At 40.5% G+C, this 27,477-nt stretch overlaps 1 protein-coding gene and 3 pseudogenes across 1 annotated transcript in view; 1 reads left to right on the top strand and 3 right to left on the bottom strand.

The window, feature by feature from the left end:
- LOC102470871 (40S ribosomal protein S23-like) overlaps window positions 1-10,850 on the top strand; it is a 102,362-nt pseudogene extending 91,512 nt beyond the window's left edge.
- SKA2 (spindle and kinetochore associated complex subunit 2) overlaps window positions 1-27,477 on the bottom strand; it is a 1,094,818-nt gene that overhangs the window by 831,117 nt on the left and 236,224 nt on the right. The gene's annotated exons all lie outside the window — the stretch shown is intronic.
- LOC114008936 (uncharacterized) lies at window positions 1,509-1,597 on the bottom strand (annotated as a pseudogene).
- LOC102500195 (selenoprotein K pseudogene) lies at window positions 12,459-13,050 on the bottom strand (annotated as a pseudogene).

The following is a 27,477-nucleotide window of genomic DNA, read 5'->3' as shown; positions in this document are numbered from 1 at the left end:
ACCCTTTTCAGAGACGGAGATACCATCCAAGAATTTTCTTATATCCTTATTTTTAACTGATGAGGCTTGCTGTATCAAAGCAGCTGAATTTGAAACAAGTTCAATATCATTGCCTTCAAGGATCAACTCATCTTTTTGGGCTTGAGATACTGAACAAGCAACACCTGGTCACATTCGAACCCTCTGGATGTATTTTTCACCCAAGAAATTTCGGATTTCAACAAGAGACCCCTTCTCCTGAAAAATGACATTGATGGGGAAATGAGCGTACACATAACTCATCTCGTAGCAGAATCCCAGTGTAACACCCTTGATCATGTTCTCTATGTGACTACAGGAACTGTAGCCAGTTCTTTCTGTTTCCCCACCATTTGTCAACCCACAGCCTTTTCTCTTTCTTTCCAAGGAGACTGAGCTTTACATTGATGTGATTGAAGTCCCTCTGCAGGGTTCCTCTGGGGCTCTTCACAATAACTGTGTCCCTTCTGATTGCTGAGAACGGTCTTGATCCTCACAGTAGACACGGCAAAAAGCAGCAAAACATATTTTAAAGCGCCAAGAGGATCAACTCTTCCAGGAAACTGTCCTAGCCATCTTTTGGATTTCTGTAGCATCCAGTGCATAAATCTGTCTTATATTTTGTAAGATGATATATTTAACTAGTGTGTCCCCCCACATAAGAATCTAAGATTGTCAAAAAAAGAGACCATTTCCTATTTGTCAGTCAACACATATTTCAGTGCCGTCTATATACCAGGCATTAGGGATAAGCAGTGAAAAAAGATAAGGTCCTTTGCCTTATTTCAGTTTGCATTCGAAAGGAGGAAGTCAGACAATAAAATAAACCAAAGTAAATAAGACATATTTTGATAAAAGCTGTGATGTGTCCAGGAGTGTGCTAAAGGGGCTGGCTCTCTAGCAAGAGACTAATATTGTGCTTAGGGAGCTAGCTTCCACACGGCCAACTGTAGTTTGAGTCTCAGCCCCAGTGACTTGATAAACATGCTGAGCACATGTGCCTGCATGCCCCAAATCCTGAAAGGATGGAGCAATGGAAGAAAAAGGATTGTGGCATGACCATACTCCATTGGGAGAGGGGTGCTTTCTCGCTCTCTCTGGTGAGTACACACACCCTCTGGCAATTAATTTTTAAAAAATAGATTCACAGTTCAGTTTTACTGACAGTTCTTGTTATAGTAAACTTTGTGTTTACTGATAGACTAGGTCTTGTTATACTTTGGACCTGAAATGGATCAACTTTGGCTAGACCATTTCCTTAAGTATAAGATACTGTGATACTTAGGGTAGTACAGAGGGAAGCAGATGCAAGATGGAAAAGATTGCAAACTGAGTCCAGAGGGCCAAATGTAAATGCACTGCAAAGAATAAATCCTCCTACACCCTGCATCCTTTATTCAATCTTCTAGGTTAACAGTTTCTCTTGTGTCAAACAAAAGATAGAACCTATAGGTAAAATGTGTTTGTATAGAGGCTGTATGCTTTGGTACAAAAATATGGTATGCTTCACAAATTTGCATGTCATCCTTGCACAGGGGCTAATTTAATCTCTGCATCATTCCAACTTATTATTACTGTTTGTTTGTTTTTACTTTATTTTATTTTATTTTACCATAGGGCACATATGCTTGTCAGAGAGAGACAGAGAGAAAGAGACAGGGTAAATGAGAAATATCCTCCAGTGGGGAGAGATGGCCTTGCTGCAACTCCTTCTCTATTCTCCTCTCTGAACTTTGAGCGTGCACACTCATGTGGCTGTTGTGATTTTCAAACCACTGGGTTTAGGGCTTGAACCACAGAGTCAGCCATGTAGGATCCAGCCATCTAACTACCAGGCCATGGGCTGGCCCATAACACAGATTTTTAATCTAGATTCAAAGCCAATATGTTTAACTGTAATATAGGAGCTATTAAAATCTTCTAGATAAGCAGTTAATTTGGGGGAAAGATAATAGTGTGCTTCTGAGAAAGACCTTTTGGATTTTTTGGGGGCAGAATTAAATCTGTTGAAGGATAAACATATAAATCAGACTTAAAATGTAAAACTGTCAGCCAGTAGGATAAAAATTACTACCCTTGCTAGAAGTAATTTATTCCTCCTCTGATCTCCTATAGATTATGACTATACTATTATACCAGTTATTCTGTATAATTGAATAAGAGATTTAACTCCTTTTAACTCAAAATTTTCATCTGGCTATAGTACCTGCCAAACCTAATTAAGTAAAGTAGGATTGCACTTCAAAAAGTTTATTGAAAAACGGGATTAAAGTATGAGTTTATTTTGGTGCAAATATATACATATACATAGTTATATTTTTGCCATAGGGCTCATGAGCTTGCCAGAGAAAGACAGAGGAAGTGAGAAATTACCTCCCCAGGAGGGATGACCACACCACAATTCCTTCTCCTCCATTCTCTTCTTGCGAGTTTGGGCACACGTGTACATGTGCTTGACATGTTTTTCAAGCCACTGGGTCCAAGACTTGAACGATGGAGTTAGCCATGTAGGATCTAGCACCTTAATTATCATGCCACTTTCTGACCATTGTGAAAAATATTTGAAATCCTTGTGTAGTTTTTTTTTTAATAGTAAGCAGTTTCTATGAACTTAAATTTTTTAAATTTTATTTCTTCTACAAGCTAGAGAAACAGAGAGAAAGGCAGCACCTCCAACAGTTACTTAAACACGATGATCCACCCCTAGCCTCCTTAGCAAGCTTGAGACCAGGGGCACACATGGTACCTAGCATAATCAGGTAGGCCTCTAGATGTGAACCTGGAACGTTACCATGTAGGTCAACCTTGTAGAACACTGCGTTTTACTGTTGTACCACCAGTCTGGCCCTTCCTTGAACTTCTCAAAGACCCTTTGTCTTATAGAAGAAAGACTTGTAAATTGGAATGATGTCTTAATTCTCCTAATAGATTTATAAACTACTTGAGATTGGCTCCTGGGTTATATATCTCCCTATGCCTCACATCATAAAATGGGATCATCTTATGGTATGTGTTTATAAGCACTCAGTAAATATTAGTTGAATGAATAAATGATTCATCAAGCTTTTCACCCATTATTATAACCTGCAGCAGAACAAATCTAGGCTGACACAGAATTTGTTAATGATTTTGGTCATCTTGATAACTTTGAGTTTGTCAGAACCGTACCTTGGATTTTAATTGCAATAAAACACTTTTTGCTTCTGAGAACCATTTTAATTTATTTTTGGCAACTTTGCCTGATACATAAACAGTTTGGCAGAGTAGGAATGTGATATAGTAGAAGCAGTTGGTTTGCTGACGCAAGAACACTCAAGTTTGTGATGCTTAGCAGTAGGTACAGCTGAGATACCATGCCAGATGCTGTATAATATTCTTTAAAATTAGGTGGATGTTAATATGACTGTCAGAACTAAAAGTAGTTCTTAAGCTCTAGTCTTCTAAGTTAAAATCTGAAAGTAAAGAATATAATATGATTTGGCATCATTATTATTTGGGTAACATACGCTTCTATACAATCTAATAAATTAGTTTTAGATATAGAGTTCCTTCATATATAAAAATAATACTATTCCAACAGTGCTTATTTAAGGGTGTCCTCTCCATAATATACTCATTTTTTTAAAAAATCAGGCTCTAATTTCCTACTTTGGCTCTGATCATATAATTCCCTCTCCTATTTTTCCTGTTCACTTTCTGCTTTTTGTTTAAGACTTTATTTAATTTATTTTGAGGCAGTTTTAGGTTCACAACATAATTGAGAGAAAAATACAGATGTATCTCAAAACCATTGCCCTCACACATGCTTAGCCTCCCTTATTATCAACACATCTCAGCAGAATAGTACATTCATTACAATTGATTAATCTACAATGACACATCATTATCTCCCAAAGTCCATAGTTTACTTGAGGGTTCACTCTTGGGTTGTACATTATATGTGTTTGGACAAATATATAATGACATATTTCTACCATTGTGGTATACAGTCTATTTTCACTGCCCTAAATATCTTCTGTTTCATCCCTGTCTGCCCCCTAGCTTCTGGCAACCCCTGACCTTTTTACTGTCTCCATAGTTTTGCCTTTTTCCAGAAAGTCACAGTTGGAATCACAGAGTATGTAGATTTTTCACATTGGCTTCTTTTACTTATTAATATAAAATAGAAGATCTTGACTGTTCATTTATTTTTTGCACTGAATAATATTGCATTGTGTAGCTATACTATAGTTTATCCATGTATCTACTGAAGGACGATTGCTTGCTTCCAAGTTTTGGCTCTTATGAATAAAGCTTGCTGAAGGGACCAGCAGTTGGCATAATGGCTATGTCACTGAAGTCCCATGTAGTAGACCGTGGTTTGAGTCCCGGACCCGGCAGCTTAAACTAATGCCGAGCACGTGTGTGTGCGTGCCCAAGATCCTGAGAGGAGAATGGAGGCGAAGGGATTGTAGCATGGCCATCCACTCCCGGGGAGGTGATTTCTTGCTTTCTGTCTCTCTCTGTCTTTTTGGCAAGCACATGCACCCTATAACAAAACCTTCTCAAATAAATAAATAAATAATAAAGCTTGTGTAAACATTCATGTGCAGGTTTTTGTGTGGATGTAGATTGTAAACTCATTGCTAGATCATACAGTGAGAGTATATTTAGCTGGCTCTCTGGCATATTGGTGATACACTGCTTAGGAGAAGCCAGATCCCACATGACAATCTTATTTCAAATCCTTGGCCCAGTAAGACTGAAACACCCTAGATATATATGTATAAGTGCCCATGAGCCAACAGACCGAAGAGCTAGTGACTAGACCCTGTGGAGGGTGCTCCTTTCTCTCTCTCAAGCACGTGTGAACTCTATCATAAAGAAAGAAAAGTATATTTAGTTCTGTAAGAAACTGCCAAACCAGGGGCTGGCAGGTGGTGTGGTGGTTGAGGCGTTAGACTTTCACATGGCCAACTGTGGTTCGAGTATCAGACCTGGCAGCTTGCTTTCACTTTCTCTCTGTTGTCAAATTAAAATAAATGAATTAACAAATAAAATAAATAATTATTTTTTAAAAAAAGAAAAACCAGCAGTTAGCGTAATGGCTATGTCGCTGGACGCCCACGTAGTCGACCGCGGTTCGCGTCCCGGACCCGGTGGCTTAAAACTCACACAGGGCGTGTGTGCGTGTGTGCCCAAGATCCTGAGAGGAGAATGGAGGAGAAGGGATTGCAGCATGACCATCCCCCCTGGGGGGTGATTTCTCGCTTACTGTCTCTCTGTCTCTCTCTGTCTGTCTGGCGAGCGCATGCACTCTAAAGCGAAAAAAACCTCTCCAAAAAAAAAAAACAAAAAACCTGCTAAACTGTCTTCCAAAGTGGTCATATGATTTTGCATTCCACCAATGATCAATGAGTTCCTGTTTTTCAGTATCTCTTTTTATATTTAGTTCTTCTTTTTTCCTTTTTCATTTCTTTCTTTATTGCTAGAGGGTGTGTGCTTGCCAGAGAACAAGTGAAAATACCGTACTGCCCATGAGGTATGCTCATATTGCAATCCTTTTTTTTTTTCATTTCTTCTTCCCATCAGGGTTGGGGGCACACACACATGCCCAGGATATTTTTTAAGCTTGGGGCCAGGATTCAAACTGCAGTTGATCAGGTATGATCTGGGTCTCAATGTGCAGTGCTTAGACACTGTTTAACCTTGTCTTTCCATATCTTTGCCATTATTTATCATTGTCAGTGTTTTAGATTTTAATTATTATCTTTTTATTTTAATTTTATTTATTATTATGATTATTATTTTTAAATTTCCTATACAGCACATGTGTTTACCAAAGAGAAACGTGGGGGGTGGGGAGAGTGAGAAAGCAAGCCAAACTTCAGGTGACCATGTAGGTAGGAGTCCAGAACCTTCACCATCATATCACCTGCCAGCCCCTTCATTGTTTTCTTATAGGTGCTGTAGTAATATCTTGGTTTTGCTTGCATTTCCCTGATGACATATTATATGGAACATCTTTTCATATGCTTGTTTACTCTCTGTGTGTCTTCTTTGGTGATGTATCTTTTAAGGTCTTTGACCCATGTTTGTTTTCTTACTGTTCATCTTTACGAATTTTTTTTTATATATATATTTTGGATAACATTTTTTAATTACATATGCCTTTTGCAACTATTTTCTCTCTGTGGCTTATCTTCTCATTCTCTTAATATTGTTTCTCTCTTTAAGTTTCCTTATTCTTTTCATGAGAGAGAGACACAGATATGTAGGTTCTGTGGGTAGTGATACAGTGCTCAAGAGAAGCCAGATATACATGGCAACCTTGTTTCAAGTTCCTGTCCCAGTAAAAGAGCCTGATATAGGAGCACTACCACAAAGTCTTCATGCTGCCATCCACCTCAGTCTCAGCCAGGCTGAATGCATGTGTGCACCCAGCATGCTCAGGAAGGTCCCAGGATATGAACCCTGGACCTTTCCCATGTGGGTTCAGTTGAGTTACCGTTAAGCCTGGCCCGACACCCCCTTTTATTTTTTCTCATTCTGAACACAGCCACTGTTTATTTACTGACCAGATTACAAAAATAATAATGGTGGATACCTTAGTTCATCCTTCCAATAAGTCTGTTGGTCTGGTCTTCCCTGTTGCCAACATCACCTTCTACAAAATGGGTGGTCTTTTTCTTCATTCCACTTCGTGGAGAAGATAATTTGAAGGGCCACAGGAAGTTATTTGCTTCTTTGAAGTGTTTCCATCAGTATAGATTTCAGGAATCAGATCTTCCATGCAGATGATGCCAAATTTACCAAGAGATCGAGCAATCAAAAAGTTATCTGTCAAAGCAATTTGCTTCTTATTGATTTTGCCATAACCACTTTTGTAGATCAGTTCATTTACTGACTTCAGGTTCGGGTACCCCCATGCAATATCTGGTTCCACAATTCTCAGCATGTTAATTGAGGCCTTGAGCTTAACAAAAGTGCCATTGAAGATTTGGTGAAGACGAAGAAGCTGCAACACCTTTTGAACCTTTGGGCTCACTCCATTACCTCTGATCCCGATGACAAACACCGATTTGGGTTCTGCAGGTACATAGAAGTTGTCAGCTTTTCCTGCCATCTTGACCATGTGAATCTCAGTTCTGTACATCTGTCTATATTTCTTATGATAGTGCTTAGCTTTTTCATAGATAAGCTTCCTCCTTGCCTTTCAAAGCATCTTTTGAGCAAACTTCTTTCTCAGGCACTTGATCTTCAGCTCTGAAAAATTCCTTCGCTTTTTCTTAAGGGTTTCTGGCACAGCAGGAACCTTTTTCTTGGTGCCTTCCACCTCAGCAGGAGCCTTTTTTTTGGTTTCTGCCACAGCAGGAACCTTCTTTTTCTTCTCTTGAACACCCTCCATGGTTCCAGCCAGAAAAGAGCAGGCTGGCACCTTTTGTAGAGCACCAGTTTTTCATTTCAATGAAGTTCGTTTTATCAATGGTTTCCTCTATGGATCATGTTTTTTGTGTTATATCTAAAAAGTCATTACCATACCCAAGTTTATCTAAATTTTCTTCTGTGTTACCTTCTTTTTTTTGGGGGGGGGCGGCGTTCACTATAGGGCGCGTGCGCTCGCCAGACAGAGAAAGACATAGACAGAAAGCGAGAAATCCCCCCCCCCCCAGAGGGGATTGTCACACCGCAATCCCTTCTCCTCCATTCTCCTCTCAAGATCTTGGGCACACACACCGGGTCCAGGACGCGAACCACTGTCAACCATGTGGGAGTCCAGTGACATAGCCATTACGCTAACTGCTGGTTCCCTGGATTTTGTTTTTAATTTGCCAGAAAGTGGGTGCACTTGCCATATAGAGACAGGGGGGCAGGGGAAGAGAGAAAGCAACCTTTAATGGAGCAGCAGCATGCCCCAATCTCCCCTCAACCTTTTTTTTTTCCCCCATTTACTGATCCAGTCAGAGCTTTTCAAAGTCAAACTCTAGTTTTTTCCCTCTGGTTTTATCAATGGAGCATTATGTAATTTTCTCTATGAAAATTACGGGGCCAATAGGTGTAGTGGTTAAGGTGCTGGACTCCCACATCGTCAACTGTGGTTCAAGTCCTGAACCTGGTGACTTAAAACTCATGGCAGACATGTGTGCATGTGTGCCTAAAATCCCAAGAGGAGAATAGAAGAGAAGGGATTATGGCGTGGCCATCTCCCTGGGGTGGGGGTGTGGTGATGGTTTCTCACTTTCTCTGTCTCTGTGTCTCTGGTGAGTGTACGCATACTATAGCAAAAATCTCTCTGAAAACAAACAACAAAAAGAAAATTGCAGTAATTTACCCTATCTTTAGTTTAAATTTTGTTTTTCTATTACAAAAATTTTCTTTTACCACAATGAATGTAAGCATTTCCCTAGATACTTTCCATAGAATTCCTGAAAATAATTTCTGAAGTCTTTCTCAGTATCAAAAGCCAGGCTGATATTTTTTTTCTCCCCGGTAGCTTTATTTTGTTACTTCCCCATCTGTATTCCTATTTCTTTTCTTTCTTTTTTTCTTTTTGTTTTTCCTTCTAGTTTATTTTGTGAATTTACCAGTGGGGAATCCATTTGACTGTGCTCACAGCAGGTAATAAGTACTATGGTAGTCACTGGATTGGTTTCTTTGGATGGTTAAAAGAATAAGGTGGTAATTAAGCTTTTCTGAAGCTGCCAACTGTATTGGAAGTTTGGTGTATATTTAAGGCTTATTTAAAAATAGTTCCCTCAGAAACCGAACTATTTAACCACTAGAATTCCTAAGGACATATTCCTTTTTCAGGTAGAGATTATTTAAATTGCTGGAATTTGTGTCAAGTAGAAGAAATTCCTCTTTTATATAAGGCTAGATCTAACATTGTGCTATCCCATTCTGATTTTTTATCTATTTACTTATTGCTATAGGGTACATGTGTTTACCAGAGACAGAGATAGGTGGGGGAGGTGTGGGGAGAGGAAGAAGTGAGAAAGCACCACCATTTCACCCATCTCCCGCCCCCCCAGGAAGAATGGCCATGCTGCAGTCCCTTCTACAGTCTCCTCTTGGGATTTTGGGCACACACACACATGCACCCTGTGTATTTCTCAAGCTGTCGGGTCTGGGACTTGAACCACAGTTGGCCATGTGAGTTCCAGATGCCTTAACCTCCATGTCATCTGCTGGCCCCTCATTCGTATTTATAGTGTTTAATTTATGATCTCTAGCAGGGTGCTTTTTACCTACCCCAAAATCCCTAAAATAGCTTTAAAATATACTTTAAAAACCTCAACTTCTGGGACCGGCAGGTGGCATATTTGCCCACATGGCCAACCGTGGTTCATGTCCTGGATCTGGCGACTTGCTTTCTCACTCTCTCTCTCTGTCCCTCTCTGGACAAATTAAAATAAATATATAAATGCATAAAAAGTTAAATAAAATAATTATTTAAAAATTAAATAAAGGGAACCAGCAGTTAGCGTAATGGCTGTGTTGCTGGACTCCCACGTAGTTGACCGTGGTTCGTGTCCCGTACCCAGTGGCTTAAAACTCACGCCGGGCGCATGTGTGTGTGTGTGCCCAAGATCCCGAGAGGAGAATGGAGGAGAAGGGATTGCGGTGTGACCATCCCCCCTGGGGGGTGATTTCTCACTTTCTGTCTCTATGTCTCTCTGTCTGTCTGGCGAGCGCACGCGCCCTATAGTGAAAATCTCTCAAAAAAAAAAATTAAATAAATACATAAACCTTGACTTCTATAAAACTGAACAAGAAACCTTTGTTCTGGGCCAGCCAGAGACATGGTGGTTGGGTAACACATGGCCGACAGCATGGTTGAGTCCCAGACCCAGCAGCTTGAAAGATATGCTGGGCAAGTGTGCATGTATGCCCATACTCCTGAAAGGAGAATAAGAAGGGATTGCTATGTGACCATCCCCCTTGGGGAGTTCTTTCTCACTTTCCCTCTCTCCCTCTTTCTCTCCTGGGAAGTTCAAATGTCCTATGGGGAAATTTTTAAAAAGAAAAATAAAAATAGAAACATTTATTCTGATATTTTTAAAGATGCAGATTTAGCTGCGATCTTTGCTATTTGAATGCAAAATCTAACTCAAGATAAAATGTAGAAAAGAGATTATTTTTATGAGCTATAGTTCTGAGGTCTAAAATGTTACCTAAATAAAATTTATAAAAACCTTAGGCATTCCATACTGAACCATCAATGGAAATAGAGCTATATAGCCTTCAGATTCACTATTTTCACAATGCTTTGATACAGAGTGCTATGAAAGGTAATTTAAGTTTTAATTTAAAGAGAAGAAATGAGGTCTTCTGCTTGAGTCCATGGCATTGTCAGGATAGGCAAGTGTCGTGGTCTTCATACTGCCAGGAGACTCCATAGTCATTGACAGGACCAGAAATATGAAAAACAGTATAAGAAAGCCCATTTGGGCACAGACCTGAAGACCAACCCTTTTCGAGGTGCTTCACATGCAAAGGGAATCATGCTGATAAAAGTAGTGATGGAAGCCAAACAACTGAATTTTGCCATCAGAAAGTATGTCAGGGTCCAGTATGTCTGGCCCAAGAATGGTCAGATCACAGCTTTTGTACCCCATGATGGTTGCTTGAATTTTACTGAGGAAAACAAGGAACTTTTCATTGCTGGATTTGGTTGAAAAGGTCATACTGTTGGAGACATTCCTGGAGTCCAACTTAAGGCTGTCACAGTAGCCAGTGTCTCTCTTTTGGCTGTATACAAGGGTAAGAAGGAAAGACCAAGATCATAAATGTTGATGGTAAGAACACAGTAGCAATAAATTTTTATATGCCAAAAAAAAGAAGGGGGAAGAAATAGGGGGGGCCAGCTAGTGGCATGATGATTGAGGCAGCTGGACCACACCTGGCAAATTCTGTGGTTTAAGTCCCAGATCCAGCAATATATGAAAAACACTGGGTGCATGTGTGTGCACCTGCCCAAAATTCTGAGTGGGAAATGGAGAAGAGATTGCTGCATGGCCATCACCACTGGGGGGTGGGGGGTATTTTCTCACTTCCTCTCTCTCTCTCTGGCAAGCACACATGCCCTATACCAAACATAAAATAAAATAAAATAAAATAAAATAAAATAAAATAAAATAAAATAAAATAAAATAAAGAATGAGGAGAGAGTAAATTATTTTAAGAAAAACAGAAGAGTATGGTGACCTGCACTGTAATCCCAGAATATTGGAGTCTGAGGCAGGATTGTGAGCTAAATGCCATCCTGGAAAAGAGGACAAGATACTATCTAAAAGAAAGCCAAGGGAGGGCCCACCAGATGATGTGATGATTAAGGTCCTGGATCCCACATGGCCAAATGTGGCTTGAGTCTCTGACCTGGCAGCTTGAAAATCACACCAGGCATGTGTGTGTGTGTGTGTGTGTGTGTGTGTGTGTGTGTGTGTGTGCACCCAAGACCCAGGAAGAGACTGAAAGAGAAGGGGCTGTGGTGCGGCCATCCACTCCAGGGGGGTGATTTCTCACATCCCTTCTCTCTGTCTCCCTCTTTCTCTGGAGCGAATGTATGTGCCCAAAATCTGGAGAATTTAGAACGGAGGAGAAAGGTTTGGGGCTTGAGAACAGAATAGAGGCATGACAGTTCCCACTGGGGAGTGATTTCTCACTTTCCCTCTTTTTTCTGTCTCTCTCTGGTGAGTGCATGCACCTTACAGCAAACTAAAAATAACTAAGATAAAATAAAAACAATAGGGGGAACCAGCAGTTAGCGTAATGGCTATGTCGCTGGACTCCCACGTAGTCGACCGTGGTTCGTGTCCCGGACCCGGTGGCTTAAAACTCAGGCCGGGCGCGTGTGTGTGCATGCCCAAGATCCCGAGAGGAGAATGGAGGAGAAGGGATTGTGGCGTGACCATCCCCCCTGGGGGGTGATTTCTCGCTTTCTGTCTCTGTGTCTCTCTCTCTCTGTCTGGCGAGCGCACGTGCCCTACAGTGAAAATCTCTCCAAAAAAATAAATAAATAAATAAAAATTTAAAAATAAAAACAATAAAAAAACTAAACTTGGTGATACATGCTTATAGACCCAACTGGGAGACTGAGGCAGGAGGATCGGGACAGTGAAGCCTTACTTAAGCATTTTTAAAAAAAAAAAATTAAGAAATAAACCAAATAAAAAATATAGTAAATAAGAAACACTAAGGACTTAAAGTTTGTAGTCATGAATCAAAGGAAAGCAAGTAACTGGTTGAATTTTACTTTGGTCATATTCGGCTATTTGGTTGCTGGCTTGAGTAAGGAGAGGTTTTTTTTTTTCACATTACTGAAATAGATATGATTTATTTATAAATGAAAACAAATGAACAATTTACAGTATCTTAAAGGTTGAAAAAAATGACACATTACTGAATACACAACTTTTGATTTTCTTCAGATTCAGTTTTGGTGGGATTTTGTTATCGTTTTATAATTTTCCTATAGGGTGACCAGCCATTGGAGAAGGACTGGGGCCACACAGATGATTGATTCGACCCATTCTTCGGGGAGGGTTTCCGGGTGGCCCTCTTCTGTCATCATATCTAGAATCAGATGAGTTTCCATAGCCTCTTCTCTTTTTCATATCTTGCTGAAGTGGCGTTTTGAAAAACAGAACTACAAACTTGGCTATTCCCAGAAAAAATCTGTTATCAAAGAACCTCCATGGGGACTGACTCTGGCTATCTAATACTTGTCCACTCAAGATGTAAACCATCATCCCTCCTGTTCCCAGCTTCGGAGCTACTCAAGAGAGAGTTTTAAGAGAGTTTTCCAAAATGAGTTTGGTAGAGGGAAAGATTTGTGAGTATATGCAGAGAAATGATTATAATGATGGGCCAAAAGAGGAGAGAAGTTAAGGTTGTAGGGAGAATGGATTGAAGGTTCTGGTAGAGTTAAAATGATTGAAATCCATGTACTATAGAGGGTGTGGGTTGGAAAGATAGGAGCTGATGGGAGAAGAGTAGAATGTTCAGAATGGAGATAAAAAACGTAATTTAGTTATTAGTAGTGACATGGCCTGGGGGATGATCATGATAGTGGGTGACTCAGATGAGGTGGAGGACACAAGATCCTTGTAGGTGAGATCAAGGAAATGAGAAGTCTTAAGTATTGGAAGGATCATCTGTATAGCTATTGAAATAAAACTTTACAAGAGTTGTGTTGGGAGGGAGTAAAGCCATGATTTAGAGGTCTGCTGAAGATTCTAATAGTGGGAAGTGAATGATTTAGTTCATTAGCACAATTTTCAAAAGGCTTTTAGGGAGAAAGGAGGGACACTAATGTATCTGTAGATGACAATGAGGAGGAGCAAGGAAGACACCTAACCTACCTCAAGGCCAGGTGATTTGAGGGAGGAAAGAGAAAACTAGCATTGCTTGAGAGGGCTCCAAGGAAACTGGTATCTTCAAGGAAGCCAAATGTTGATTATCATAAGGTGAAAGGAATCAAATGTTGAGAGAAGATGCTGAGGTCAGAGTACCTGCTGATGACAGACCTTGAGTTCCAGAGAGCATGTAGGAGTGAGGAGGTTAGAGAGGAAGAAAATAATTCTGGATCAGTTTAAAGAATATATAGAATTTAACAGAGACGAGTGACTATGATATGAGGGATTACCTAGGATACTATCTTTTTATGGTGACTGAGATATAGGGCATGATTGGATTGACTTTAAAAAAAAAGATTTAATCTTATTATTATTTTAAATTTTCTATAGGGCATGTGTGCTCACTAGAGAGACAGAGAGAAAGTGCAGGAAAGTGAGAAAGCAAGCCTCCAGGTCCAGCACTCAAACCATGGTAGGCCATGTGGGATTCCAGCACCTTAACCATCATGCCATCTGTCGGCCCAGATTAGATTGATTTTTAAAGGAGATTACTTTTAATCCCAGCCGTCATAGGACTTTTAAATAGCTCATATAATAAAAATCCTGAGGTTTCTTGGTTACACCATTTATTTATTTATAAGAATAATATATATGACATGATTAAAAATTTAAGTAATATAGAAAAGTGAAAAATTTAAATTGCCTACCAACTTTTCACTTCTACTACCCAAAAATAACTTCTGTCAGTTTGTTTTAAAGTATATGATGGGACCAAGAAGTAGCATGGTAGTTGGGGCAGCTGGATCCTACATGGCTGACTTCACAGTTTGAGTCCTGGACCCAGGGACTTGAAAATTATACTGGGTACATGTATGTGTGAGCCCCAAATCCTGATGAAATAGAGGGGAAGGGGTTGTAGTGTGGCCATCCCCTTGGGGGGTGATTTCTCATTTTCTCTCTCTTGCTCTATGTTTCTTAGACAAGCACATGAACCTTACAATAAACTAAGAAAAGGGAGGAAAAAAGAAGTACATGTATGTGCATGTGTTGGGGTAAGCCTATGGCTTGGTGGTTAAGGTAGCTGGATCCTTCATGGCCAACTGTGCAGTTCAGTCCCTGACCCATAGGCTGGAGAACCACCCTGAGTGTGTGTGCATGCACATCCAAAATCCCGATGGGAGAGAGAGATAGAGGAGAAGGGACTGTAGCATGACCATTCCCCATGGGTGGATGCTTTCTTGTTTACCCTCTCTTTTTCTCTCCGTCTCTCTCTGGCAAGTGCAGGCACACTTTGGCAAATTAAAAAAAAAAAAAAAGAGGAAGAAGTAGTATATGCATGTGTCATCATCTAAATCTGTTTTTCAAATGACAATATTGTTTTCTTACTTGCTTCTTTCTCTCTTTTTCTTTTACATGAAAAATTTTAGTCAATCCTCTCATGAAAAATCTGCACAATCACCACAGATAGTCACTGTAGAATCTAGAGGGGGCCAGCAGGTGGTGTGGTGGTTAAGGTGACTGGACTCCTACATGACTGACCGTGGTTTGAGTCCTGGACCTGGTAGCTTGCTTTCTCATTTTCCTTCTCTCTCACTGGTAAACTTCAAAAAATAAAATAAAAATGACAATGAATAAAGTTAAATAAAATAATTCTTTTTTTTTTAAAGAATCTCTACTTCAACTTTTTTTTTTTTAAGAGAGATTTTTGCTATAGGTCACGTGTGCTTGCCAGAGAGACAGAAAGAGACAAAGAGACAGAAAGTGAGAAATCATCTCCCCCCACCTCCCCAGCAGGGATGGCCACACTGCAATTCCTTCTCTTCCATTCTCCTCTTGGGATTCTGGGCATGCACGCACATGTGCCCTGTGTGTTTTAAGCTGTCAGGTTCAGGACTCAAACTGCAGTTGACAACGTGGAGTCCAGCAACATAACCATTACCAGCTATCTGCTGGTCACTCCTTCAACTTTTTGCCAGCACCAACACTCGCCTCTGCAGTCCTCCTGACTTTATTCATTCTGTTCTTTTGTGTTCCTTAACTATTTTCATGAGGTCTTTTTCTTCTCATTCAAGCCATGTTTTGCAAGTCTATGTTGGGTTCATTTTTCTTTGCATAATCTAAGAAATCATAAATCATGCCAAAGCCAGTTGTCTTGCCACCATCAAAATGGGTACTGAACTCAAACACAAAGATGACATCTAGTGTGGTCTTGTATATCTTGGCTAGTTTTTCCAGAATTTCTGTCTTACATATTGTTGCCTTCCCAGGGTGAAGGACATCGATGAACATTTGTTTCCTCTGAAGTGGTCAGTTGGTCAGAATTTTCCTGGTACGGATAGTTACTGTGTCATTCATGACAACGGCCAGTCCTCAGGCAGCCAGGGAGTAAAAAGTGCTTCTTTCTCTTCTTAATATATCTTGGCCACCTCCCTGCAGCAGAACATATAGATGTACCTTATTCTTTTTAAGGGTGGCGTATCATCAGTGCCCAGTTGAAGTCATTGGGATTGTTTCTAGGTTTTTTCTGCAGTGAACATCTTTAAATGTATGTTTGTGAGTACTTTTATGACTATATAAAAAGGATAAATGTATAATGGTAGGCTGAATAGTGTGTGTTTTTAAAATACTAAATTTGCTAAATTTCTCTTCAAAATGATTTAGTTAATTTACGTTCTCATCAACAGTATATGAGAGTATCAGTTTCTTTTTTTTTTTTTTTTTTTTTTCTCTTTTTGGAGAGGTTTTTGCTATAGGGCATGTGCGCTTGCCAGATAGACAGAGAGAGACAGAGAGACAGAAAGCGAGAAATCACCCCCCAGGGGGGATGGCCACGCCGCAATCCCTTCTTTTCCATTCTCCTCTCAGGATCTTGGGCACGCACGCACATGCACCTGGCAAGAGTTTAAGCCACCGGGTCCAGGACTTGAACTGCGGTCGACTACGTGGGAGTCCAGTGACATAGCCATTACGCTAACTGCTGGTCCTGAGAGTATCAGTTTCTCTATACTCTTTCTCCCTCACTGCCCAATGGGAATTATCAATACAGGTTAATGTTATTGTTTGTATTAATCTAAATGTATAGTATTCTAATTAACTTATTGTTTGTCTTTGGTGAATTGAACTGAAAAAGAGAAAGGCACTATTGCTTTCATTGTAAGTTCTTTTATATACTTTAAAAAAAATTATGTGCTTATTATTGTGTGTGTGTATATTTGTTTTATTGCCAGAGGGTGGTGTGTGCTCAAGAGAGAGAGAAAATGCACCCCTCCCTAGTGAGACATAGTTACATTGCAGCCTTTTGTCCTCCATTTCTCCATCCCCTCAGAAATTTGGACACATATGTATGTGCACCTGCCATGCCACTGGGGCTACAACTCAAACTGTGGTTTGCCATGTGGGATCTGGCTCCCTTAACTATTGGACCAGGGACCTGGCCCTGCATTTTCTTTTTAACTCACAATTTAGTTTTTTTTTTAACTGATTAAAATTTGTCAGAACATATGGACTTGTAATAAATAGCTTTGCTTTCACATATATTCATTCCTCTCCACAATTATTTTTAGTTTTTTAGAGAGATTTTTGCTATAGGGTATGTGTGCTCATCAGAGAGACAGAGAGAGACAGAAAGTAAGAAATCACCCCCAGGAGGGATGACCATGTCACAATCCCTTTTTCTCTGTTCTCTTCTCGAGATTTTGGGTATGCAAATACATGCACTGAGCATGAGATTTAAGCCGCTGGGCCCAGGTCTCGAACCATTTTGTGGGAGCCCATCGACATAACCATTATGCCATCTGCTGGTCCCTGTTTTTGTTTTAAGAGACAGAATCTTGCTGGGGCTGGCACGTGGCATGGTTGTTAGGGTCACTGGACTCCCACATGGCCGACTGCGGTTTGAGTCCTGGACCTGGCGACTTGCTTTCTCTCTCTCTCTTTCTCTCTCTCTTTCCTTCTGTCATTCTCTGGTCGAATAAATAAATAAATAGATAGATAGATAGATAGATAGATAGATAGATAGATAGATAGATAGATAGACAGACAGACAGACAGACAGACAGATAAATAAAGTTAAATGATTCTTTATATATAGTCTTGCTGTGTTGCCCAAGATGGTCTCAGACTCACGATCCTCCTTTCTACCTCAGCCTCCTGAATAGCTGGGATTAAAGGTATGCATCACTGTACCTGGCTTCATTTCTTATGATACAGAGATGAATTACTTACTGACTTCTTTTTAAAAATGTATTTGCCAGACGGTGTGTGCACTCACCAGAGAAAGAGGAGGGAAAGCGAGAGCGCGAGAGAGAGAGAGAGAGACCGCCACTACTCCTCATGGGGGATACAATCCCTTTTCCTCAATCTTTCTTTTCAGGATCTTGGGCATGCACACACATATCTGGCATGTTTTTCAAGCCATCACATTCTAGACTAGAACTAGAATTGTGCAGTTGGCCATTTGGGATTCAGCTTTTTTAACCACCATGCCACCAGCTAACCCATTTACTGATTTTCTTTTTCTTTGACTTTTTTTTTTTTTTTTGCTATGGGGCCTTTGTGCTTACAAGAGACAGAGAGAGAGGGAAAATGAGAGTTAATTCCCCAAGGAGGATGATCACAATCCCTTTTCTTCCAGTTTCCTCTTGGGATTTTGGGCACTCATGCACACAAACCCGCAGGTTGGGCAGATCATGTAGTGGGTCGTGTGGGATCCAGCTGCCTTAACTACCAGGCCACCTGCTGGCCTCCACTTATTGATTTTTTAAACTACCCATATAGCATTTTCTCTGGCCTTCTGTAGCTACCTTTAACAACAACAACAAAAAAAGTCTTGGTAAAGCATTTGTATTGTAGTTTCTTCACTGTTCTCAGTTTCCCAAAACACTATTCTCAGTTGCCCAAAGTAGATATGCAATGTACCTCAAATAATTTAATTCTCTATTTAATATTGAGTAATACTTTTCTATCTTTAGAAGTCTCTCACACAACTCATATATCAAGGTTATACTTTGAATTGTTTTATATGTTGATGATTAACAGCTCAATTTCAAAGTGTGAAACACATATAGATACTGGATAGGAATGATGAGGGTAGTATAATTCTACACTTCCATAGATGGATGAACTGAAGTATAGTATGATTAAAAGAATTGTTCTCTTGAGTCCTAAGTCAGTACTTTTTCTTTTCTGGATCATTCCTCCTTTCATACTGCTTTCCTACTAGAGCTGCCATTAAAATTAGTGAAGGCCACTTTTTTCCCCCTGTAGTGTTTGTGGGCCTGCAGGTCGGCCATGGTTGTGGGTTTCTGTTCTGCAGGATGGGATTTGTTAAAGTTGTCAAGAATAAGGCCTACTTTAAGAGATACCAAGTGAAATTTAGAAGACGACGAGAGGGTAAAACTGATTACTATGCTCGGAAATGCTTGGTGATCCAGGATAAAAATAAATACAACATAACCAAATACAGGATGATAGTCTGTATAACTAACAGAGATATCATTTGTCAGATTGCTTGTGCCCGTATAGAAGGGGATATGATAGTCTGAGCAGCTTATGCACATGAACTGCCAAAACACAGTGTGAAGGTTGGCCTGACAAATTATGTTGCAGCATATTGTACTGGCTTGCTGCTGGCCCACAGGCTTCTCAATAGGTTTGGCATGGACAAGATCTAGGAAGGTCAAGTGGAAATTACCAGAGATGAGTACAATGTAGAAAGCATTGATGGTCAACCTGGTGCCTTCACCTGCTATTTGGATGCAGGCTTTGCCAGAACTACCACTGGCAATAAAGATTTTGGGGCCCTGAAGGGAGCGGTGGATAGAGGCTTATCTACCCCTCACAGTACCAAACGATTCCCTGGTTATTCTGAAAGCAAAGAATTTAATGCAGAAGTCCATCAGAAGGAGCCACATCATGGGCCAGAACATTGCAGACAACATGCATTACCTAATGGAAGGAGATGAAGATGCTACAAGAAACAGTTTTCTCAATACATAAAGGAACAGTGTAACTCCAGACATGGAGGAGATGTATAAGAAAGCTCACACTGCTATATGAGAGAACCCAGTCTATGAAAAGAAAGTTAAAAAAAAGAGGTGGAGGGACCAGCAGTGTGTGTAATGGCTATGCTGCTGGACTCCCACATCGTCGACCGCGGTTCGATTCCCGGACCCGGTGGCTTAAACTCACGCCGGGCATGTGTGCGTGCATGCCCAAGATCCCAAGAGGAGAATGGAGGAGAAGGGATTGTGGTGTGGCCATCCCCCCTGGGGGGTGATTTCCTGCTTTCTGCTTTCTGTCTCTGTCTCTCTCTGTCTGTCTGGCGAGCTCACACGCCCTCTCCCAAAAAAAAAAAAGGTGGAATCATTCCAAGATGTCTCTTGCCCAGAAGAAAGATCAAGTAACCCAGAAGAAGGCAAGTTTCCTCAGAGCTCAGGAGCAGGCTGCTGAGAGCTAAACCAAACAAAGTCTATGACTTTATTCAAGATAAAGACAATAAACTTAACAAGAAAGAAAAAAAAATTAGTGAAGGCCAGGGCCCTAAAAAAACTAATCTGGGGACCAGCAGATGGCATAATGGTTATGTTACTGGACTCCCACATAGTCAACCGCTGTTCAAGCCCTGGACCCAGTGGCTTAAACTCACACTGGGTGTGTTTGTTCATGTGTGTCCAAAATCCCAAGAGGAGAATGGAGAAGGGATTGCGACATGACCATCCCGACTGGTAGGTGATTTATCACTGTCTCTTTCTGTCTGTCCAGCAAGTACATGCGCCCTATAGCAAAAATCTCTCAAAAAAAAAAAAATTGGTCTGGAACAAAAAGAAAAAAACTTCAATAAATACCAAATTTTAATATGAAAGAACCATTACTGTGTAGATCTTTAGGGCTGCAGCACCCAAATCCCAAAGACCTGATGGCTTAAACAACAATTTATTTTTTTCTCTGTTCTGGTGGCTAAAAGTCCAAGATCAAGGTGTTGGCAGTCTTGTTTTCTTCTGACCTCACTCCTTAGTTTGTAGATGGCCATTTTCTCCTTGTATCTTTACATGGTCTTTACTGTATATCTGTCTGTATCCAAATTTCTTCTTATAAGGATAGCAGTTATACTGGGACTTACACCACATGGTCAGCCATGTGGGTTCAGTGCTTTAACCTACATACCACCCACTGCTCCCCACACCCTTTTATTAATATTTGCTCTGCTAAGGGAACTGAAGTTGAACTTCCTAAAGCCATATTGGAGCCTCTTCCATTGATTTATCATGAATATAATGTTTTTAATATTTTTTTGCTACAAGGTGCACTTGCCAGAGAGACAGACAGAAAGTAAGAAATCACCCCTGGAAGTATGGCCCACTACAATCCCTTCTTCTCTATTTTCCTCTTGGGATTTTGGGCACACACAAGTGCCTGGCATGAGTTTTAAGCCTCTGGATCCAGAACTCGAACTGTTGTCAACTATGTGGGAGACCAGCAATGTAGCCTTTATGCCATCTGCTGGTCCCATGTCATGAATACAATTTTAAAGAATAGGTGTGTTTATTTACAGCAAATTAAAAAGATCATCTTTTACTGGAAGGTCATATAAAATATGCTGATAAAAATGGTACATCTTTTTGGCAGAACCAGCTTTAGATATACATATTTTTTAGTTTAAGTTACTTGTCACAGTAACGAGTCCTTTAATTTTGATTTTGCCGGAGGCTTTGTGTACTTACCAGAGGGAGAGAGAAGACCCAGTAGAGTGCAATCTTGCTACAATCCCTTCTCCTCCATTTCTCCATCCTGTCAGGATTTGGGACATACACACACACACACACACACACACACACACACACACACGAGCCTGGCATGTTTTTCAAGTCACAAGGGCCTGGTTTTAAGCCACAGTCAGTCATGTGGGATCTGGCTCTCTTATCCACATGGCTTTGGGACCAGCTCATAAACTATATATTTTAAATAGATGGTCTCGTAGCTTCCTATTTTGTCTAGCTCTATTTTGTCTGTCAGATACTGAATAATTATTACATGTGTTGTTGTGGTAAATAGTTATCTGCTGGAGATTTATAACATACCTTTAAAGACCTTTACCTCTGTGTTTAAAATGAAGCTCTATCATTAACCTCTCTAATCCTCGTGTTCTTCATCTAGGAATTTCAGGTACATTCTTATTTCATAGTGTTATTGTGAGAAGGAAAAGAGATAAAAAATGTAAAAAAAATGAATACATTAGCTAGCACATAGTAAAAGCTGAAAAAAAATGCATCTTTTTCTATTTTACACCATGCAACAAAATCTTTATTAACATTTTGAACAGGTTCAGCTATTACCGAAGCTGGTTAATTTCTAAACTCAAGTGGGGCAAATGACTACAGTGCAGAGTAATGCCATCCCTGGGCACTGTGAATTTAAGATCGAAGAATTAACAGCCACTCCTCAGACGGAGAACCAGGTGTAGAGTAGGTGCTTTCTGGATATTGTAGTCAGAAAGAGTGCGGCCATCTTCCAGCTGCTTGCCTGCAAAGATGCGCCTCTGCTGGTCAGGGGGTATGCCTTCTTTATCCTGGATCTTAGCCTTCACATCCCCAATGGTGTCACTGGGGTCCACCTCTAGGGTGATGCTCTTGCCAGTCAAGGACTTAACAAAGATCTGCATTTTGACCAAGTCCAGCCCTCTTGAACTGACCACAACTCTCTGACAAAGCCAGTCACCACTCCCAGCTACTTTTCTTAAAAAAAAGATATAATTTTGTTATACCAATATTATTATATTCAGAATGTATATGTATAGCTTATTTTTTTTTTCCAGAAGGCATATGTGCTCACCAGAGAACAAGAGAGAGACAGGGAGAGAGGGAGAGAGAGAAAGCACCCTTCAAGTGGGTGTAGTCACATTGTAATCCCTCCTCCTCTATCTATTCATTCTTTCGGGATTTGTGGCATGTAGGCACATACACGTACCTGGTGTTTTGTTTTGTTTTGTTTTTTTCAATCCATTGGACCTGGAATTCTAACAGTGCAGTCAGCCATGCAGTATCTGGCTCCGCTGGCCACCACAGTTTATTAATAGAGTTCTATTTCTAATTGTGTTTCAGAGGATAATTATGTATCATTTAGTATGGCTCTTGCTTTCTTAAGAATTGTCAGTCAGGGACCAGCAGATAGCGTAATGGTTACATCACTGAATGCCCACATGACTGACTGTGGTTCAAGTCCTGGACCAGAGGCTTGAAACTCACACCGGGCATGAATGCACATGTGCACAAAATCCTAAGAGGAGAATGAAAGAGAAGGGATTGTGGTATGGCCATCCACCCTGGGGGAGTGATTTCCCGCTTTCTGTCTCTCTTTGTCTCTTAGGCAAGTGCACGCGCCCTATAGCAAAAACCTCTCTTAAAAAAAAAAAAAAAAAAATTTTTATTTCAAAATATTGATTGGGGCTGAGTACACATTAAAAAGCTGTACATACTTGGCCAGCAGGTGGTGTGATGGTTAAGGTACTAGATTTCCACATGGCTGACCTTGTGATTTGAGTCCCAGACTTGGTGGCTTGAAAACCATGCCAAGTGCCTGGGAGTGTGTGCCCAATATCCCAAAAGAAGAGAGAAATTGAGGAGAAGGGATTGCAGCATGGCCATACCTCATGGGGGTGTTTTCTCTCTTTCTGGCAAGGGCATGTGCTCTCTGGCAAAGTAAAAAAGAAGAAAAAGGCATATCAAGGTAGACCATTTGATCAGTTGTCAAATGCTCCTGAGTGACATGGACCTGAGGATAGACTATAGGACTTAGCAACAGGAAGGTCATATTGGTTAACCAAGTTGTTTTTTTAAAATGATTTGTTTATTTAATTTTATTTATTATTTTTTATTTTGACAGAGAAAAAGAAAGAAAGAAAGCTGCCAGGCCCAGGACTCAGACCATGGTCAGCCATGTGGGAATCCAGCATCCTTGTCCACCATGCCACCTGCTGGCCCAAACAAAAAGTTGTTTCAGTAGTGAAGTTGTACTGTTTAATTCTTTCTGGTCATAGAGGAAGACTTCCTGATGTTTTCATTTTGTAAACTTGTGACACTACTAGTGGTAGTTTGATCTTTAATAAATCTGCAACATCTATTGCTATTCATGGAAAACTTAGCATACGGTTTGGTTTTGCTTGACTGTCAACCTGGTCAGTATGGCAAATGGTTGCTGAGATTGTATTCATGGCAGCAGTAAGGAATGAGGTTTCTGTTGTGAGAACTCCCAAACCCTTAGAACTGCGGGAACTAGTCATTTGGTAGCTAGCATTATTTAGATTTTGAAAAGCCAGGGAATCTGTGATGTGGGATTATAATCAGTTAACTCCAGGTGGTATGCCTAGAGGTTGCTATAGAAAGAATACAGCTTTTTTTTTGGAGAGGGTTTTTGCTATAGGGCACGTGTGCTCGCCAGACAGAGAGAAACAGAGAGACAGAAGCAAGAAATCACCCCCCAGAGGGAATGGCCACGCCACAGTCCCTTTTCCTCCATTTTCCTCTCGGGATCTTGGGCATGCACGCACACGTGCCTGGCGTGAGTTTTTAAGCCACCGGGACCGGGACACGAACCGCGCGGTCAACTACATGGGAGTCCAGCGACATAGCCATTACGCTAACTGCTGGTCCCTAGAAAGAATACAGCTTTAAGAGAAAAACATTCAGCCCCTATTTTAACTCCTTATAATCCACTAAGAAAAATAATACTAAGGAATACTAAGTCAGATGGAGAAAAAATTTTTCACAGTTTTTTTTTTTTTTTTTTTTTGCCATAGGGTGCATGTGCTCACCCAAAGAGGAGACAGAAAGAAGAGACAGTGAGAGGGAAAGTGAGAAATCACCCTCCAAGAAGGGTGGCACAATCCCTTCTCCTCTGTTCTCCTCCTGGGATTTTGGGCATACATACATACGCAACTAATGTGGTTTTTAATCCACCAGGTCCGGGACTCTTAACTGTGTTTGGCCATGTGGGAGTCTAGCACCTTAACCACCACACCACCTGCTGGCCCCAAGAATTTATCTTCTTTATTTTTAGTTTAATATGTTATTCTAAATTTAGAATACATATGATTAATGAGAGGAAGATGGGGTATTAAATTCCACACTTAAGGTTGTCATCCTAGCAAGAACAGACAGAGGTAGACAGCCTTATCAATAATATATGGTACCAGTGGTTAGTGTAATGGCTATGTCACTGGACTCCCACGTAGTTGACCGCGGTTGGAGTCCCTGACCTGGTGGCTTAAACTCACACCAGGCACGTGTGTGCGTGCGTGCCCAAGATTCTGAGAGGAGAATGAAGGAGAAGGGATTGCGGCGTGGCCATCTCCCTGGGGAATGATTTCTCACTTTCTGTCTCTGTCTCTCTATGTCTTTCCAGTGAGCACACGCGCCCTATAGCAAAATCCTCTCAAAAAAAAAAAAAGAAAAGAAAATATGTCATGGTTTTCCCAACAGCCTAGGACATGGCAATCACACATATGCACGCTTGCATGTCCCTCCATCTACTCCTACACATTTATTTGAACCCAAACCTATGGAATACAAACCAGTTTAGTTTCATCACTATCAAATAAGCTAAGATGCTGCTGCTGCAGACAAATCTTTCTCAAAGCTAATTGATAGAAACTTCCCACGTTCAAATTTCTTTTTTACCTTAGCAGTGCTATACCAACTCTGCAGAAACACAGCTGTGGGTGCTGTGTAGACGCCCACATTGCCAGTGTCAGGAAGGATGTACTTTTAAACCTCTAATTTATCTAATAATGTCTTTAGTGATTTGTGTAGGTTTGGTATTGTGATGAAAATGCTTCCCGCCTTGGTTTATAACAAGAATTCAGTTTGTAGCCTTAAAATGTATATTGTGTTAATATGCATGTGGAAGATACTAACAAGTCAACTTAGAAAAGGCTCTGACTAAAATACTATCCTGTCCATCTATCACAACTTATTTACCCATGGTATTTGCAAATGAATGCAAATTAAATGTTTTTATGCTACTATAATTAATTTATCTATTGTAGTTTCTGCTTTATAACAAGATGGCAATATACAGTGCTGAAAGAGAGCCAGCTTTCATAGTCAGTTCCAGTCTGACTCCTTTCCTTTTCTCTAATGCAAAATAAGAATTGATTGGACTGTCAGCCTAGAGAGTGCAGGTGAAATAATAATCTGCTGTAAATAAATATTTTAAAAGCGGTAAAGAGGTAGAAAATAGTATTCTCAATCAAAATATTAGAAACAGTATTATTTTATATCAAGTTTATAATATAGGTATATCTCTTAAAACAAACAAACAAATAAATGGCCAACAGATGATGTAAGGGTTACATTGCTGGACTCCCACGTAGTAAACCACAGACCTGGAGGCTAAAAACTCATGTCGGGTGTGTGTGTGTGTGTGTGTGTGTGTGTGTGTGGCCAAAATCCTGAAAGGAGATTAGAGGAGAAGGGATTGTGGTGTGGCCATCCTCCCTTGGGGGGGTGGTTTCTTACTGTCTCTCTGTGTCTCTGGCAAACTCACATGCCCTATAGGAAAAATCTCTCTCAAAAAAGAAAAACAAGCTATACAAAATTTAAAGAGTTTTCTTCCTAGCTAATGTATACAGTGTAAGGACTGATTATATTTATCAAAATAACTATACATTCAGCTTTAAAGAATACACCTAGCGGGGGCAGCAGGTGGCATGGTAAAGACACTGGACTCCCACATGCTGATCCATGGTTCAAATCCTGGACCTGGCTGCTTGCTTTTTCACTTTCTCTCTCTGCCTCTCTCTTTGGTGAGTGTACGTGCCCTGTAGCAAATTTAAAAATAATAATGATAAAGTTAAATAAATTTTGATTAAAAAAATACACCTAGTACATAAGGCAAAGTGTTCTTTTATTTATTTATTTATTTATTTATTTATTTAAAATGGCCAACAGATGATGTAAGGGTTACATTGCTGGACTCCCACGTAGTAAACCACAGACCTGGAGGCTAAAAACTCATGTCGGGTGTGTGTGTGTGTGTGTGTGTGTGTGTGTGTGGCCAAAATCCTGAAAGGAGATTAGAGGAGAAGGGATTGTGGTGTGGCCATCCTCCCTTGGGGGGGTGGTTTCTTACTGTCTCTCTGTGTCTCTGGCAAACTCACATGCCCTATAGGAAAAATCTCTCTCAAAAAAGAAAAACAAGCTATACAAAATTTAAAGAGTTTTCTTCCTAGCTAATGTATACAGTGTAAGGACTGATTATATTTATCAAAATAACTATACATTCAGCTTTAAAGAATACACCTAGCGGGGGCAGCAGGTGGCATGGTAAAGACACTGGACTCCCACATGCTGATCCATGGTTCAAATCCTGGACCTGGCTGCTTGCTTTTTCACTTTCTCTCTCTGCCTCTCTCTTTGGTGAGTGTACGTGCCCTGTAGCAAATTTAAAAATAATAATGATAAAGTTAAATAAATTTTGATTAAAAAAATACACCTAGTACATAAGGCAAAGTGTTCTTTTATTTATTTATTTATTTATTTATTTATTTATTTAGGAGAGGTTTTTGCTATGGGGCACATGCCCTTGCCAGAAAGGCAGAGAGAGACAGAAAGACAGAAAGGGAGAAATTACCCTTCAGGGGGGATGGCCATGCTGCAATCTCTTCTCCATTCTTCTCTCGGGATCTTGGGCACGCACGCACACACGCCCAGTGTAAGTTTAAGCCACCGGGTTTGGGACTCGAACCGCAGTCGACTACGTGGGAGTCCAGTGACATAGCCATTACGTTCTTATATTACTTACAGAAGGAATATATACAGCTTGGGAACCAGCAGTTAGCGTAATGGCTATGTTGCTGGATTCCCACATAGTCAACGGCGGTTTGCATACCGGACGTGGTGGCTTAGAACTCACGCCAGGCATGTGTGTGTGCGTGCCCAAGATCCCGAGAGGAGAATGGAGGAGAAGAGACTGCAGCGTGACCATCCCCCCTGGGGGATGATTTCTCGCTTTCTGTCTCTATTTCTCTCTCTGTCTGGCGAGCGCACGTGCCCTATAGCGAAAACCTCTCAAAAAAAGAAAAAAGAAGGAATACATACAGCTCGTTTCCATTTTAATGAACTATGTG

Source organism: Tupaia chinensis, unplaced genomic scaffold (assembly GCF_000334495.1).
Source record: "Tupaia chinensis unplaced genomic scaffold, TupChi_1.0 Scaffold000416_1, whole genome shotgun sequence".
In the NCBI taxonomy this organism is placed as follows: domain Eukaryota; kingdom Metazoa; phylum Chordata; class Mammalia; order Scandentia; family Tupaiidae; genus Tupaia; species Tupaia belangeri.
Note: the sequence above shows the minus strand (reverse complement) of the source record. Positions and strands in the feature narration are given on the sequence as shown.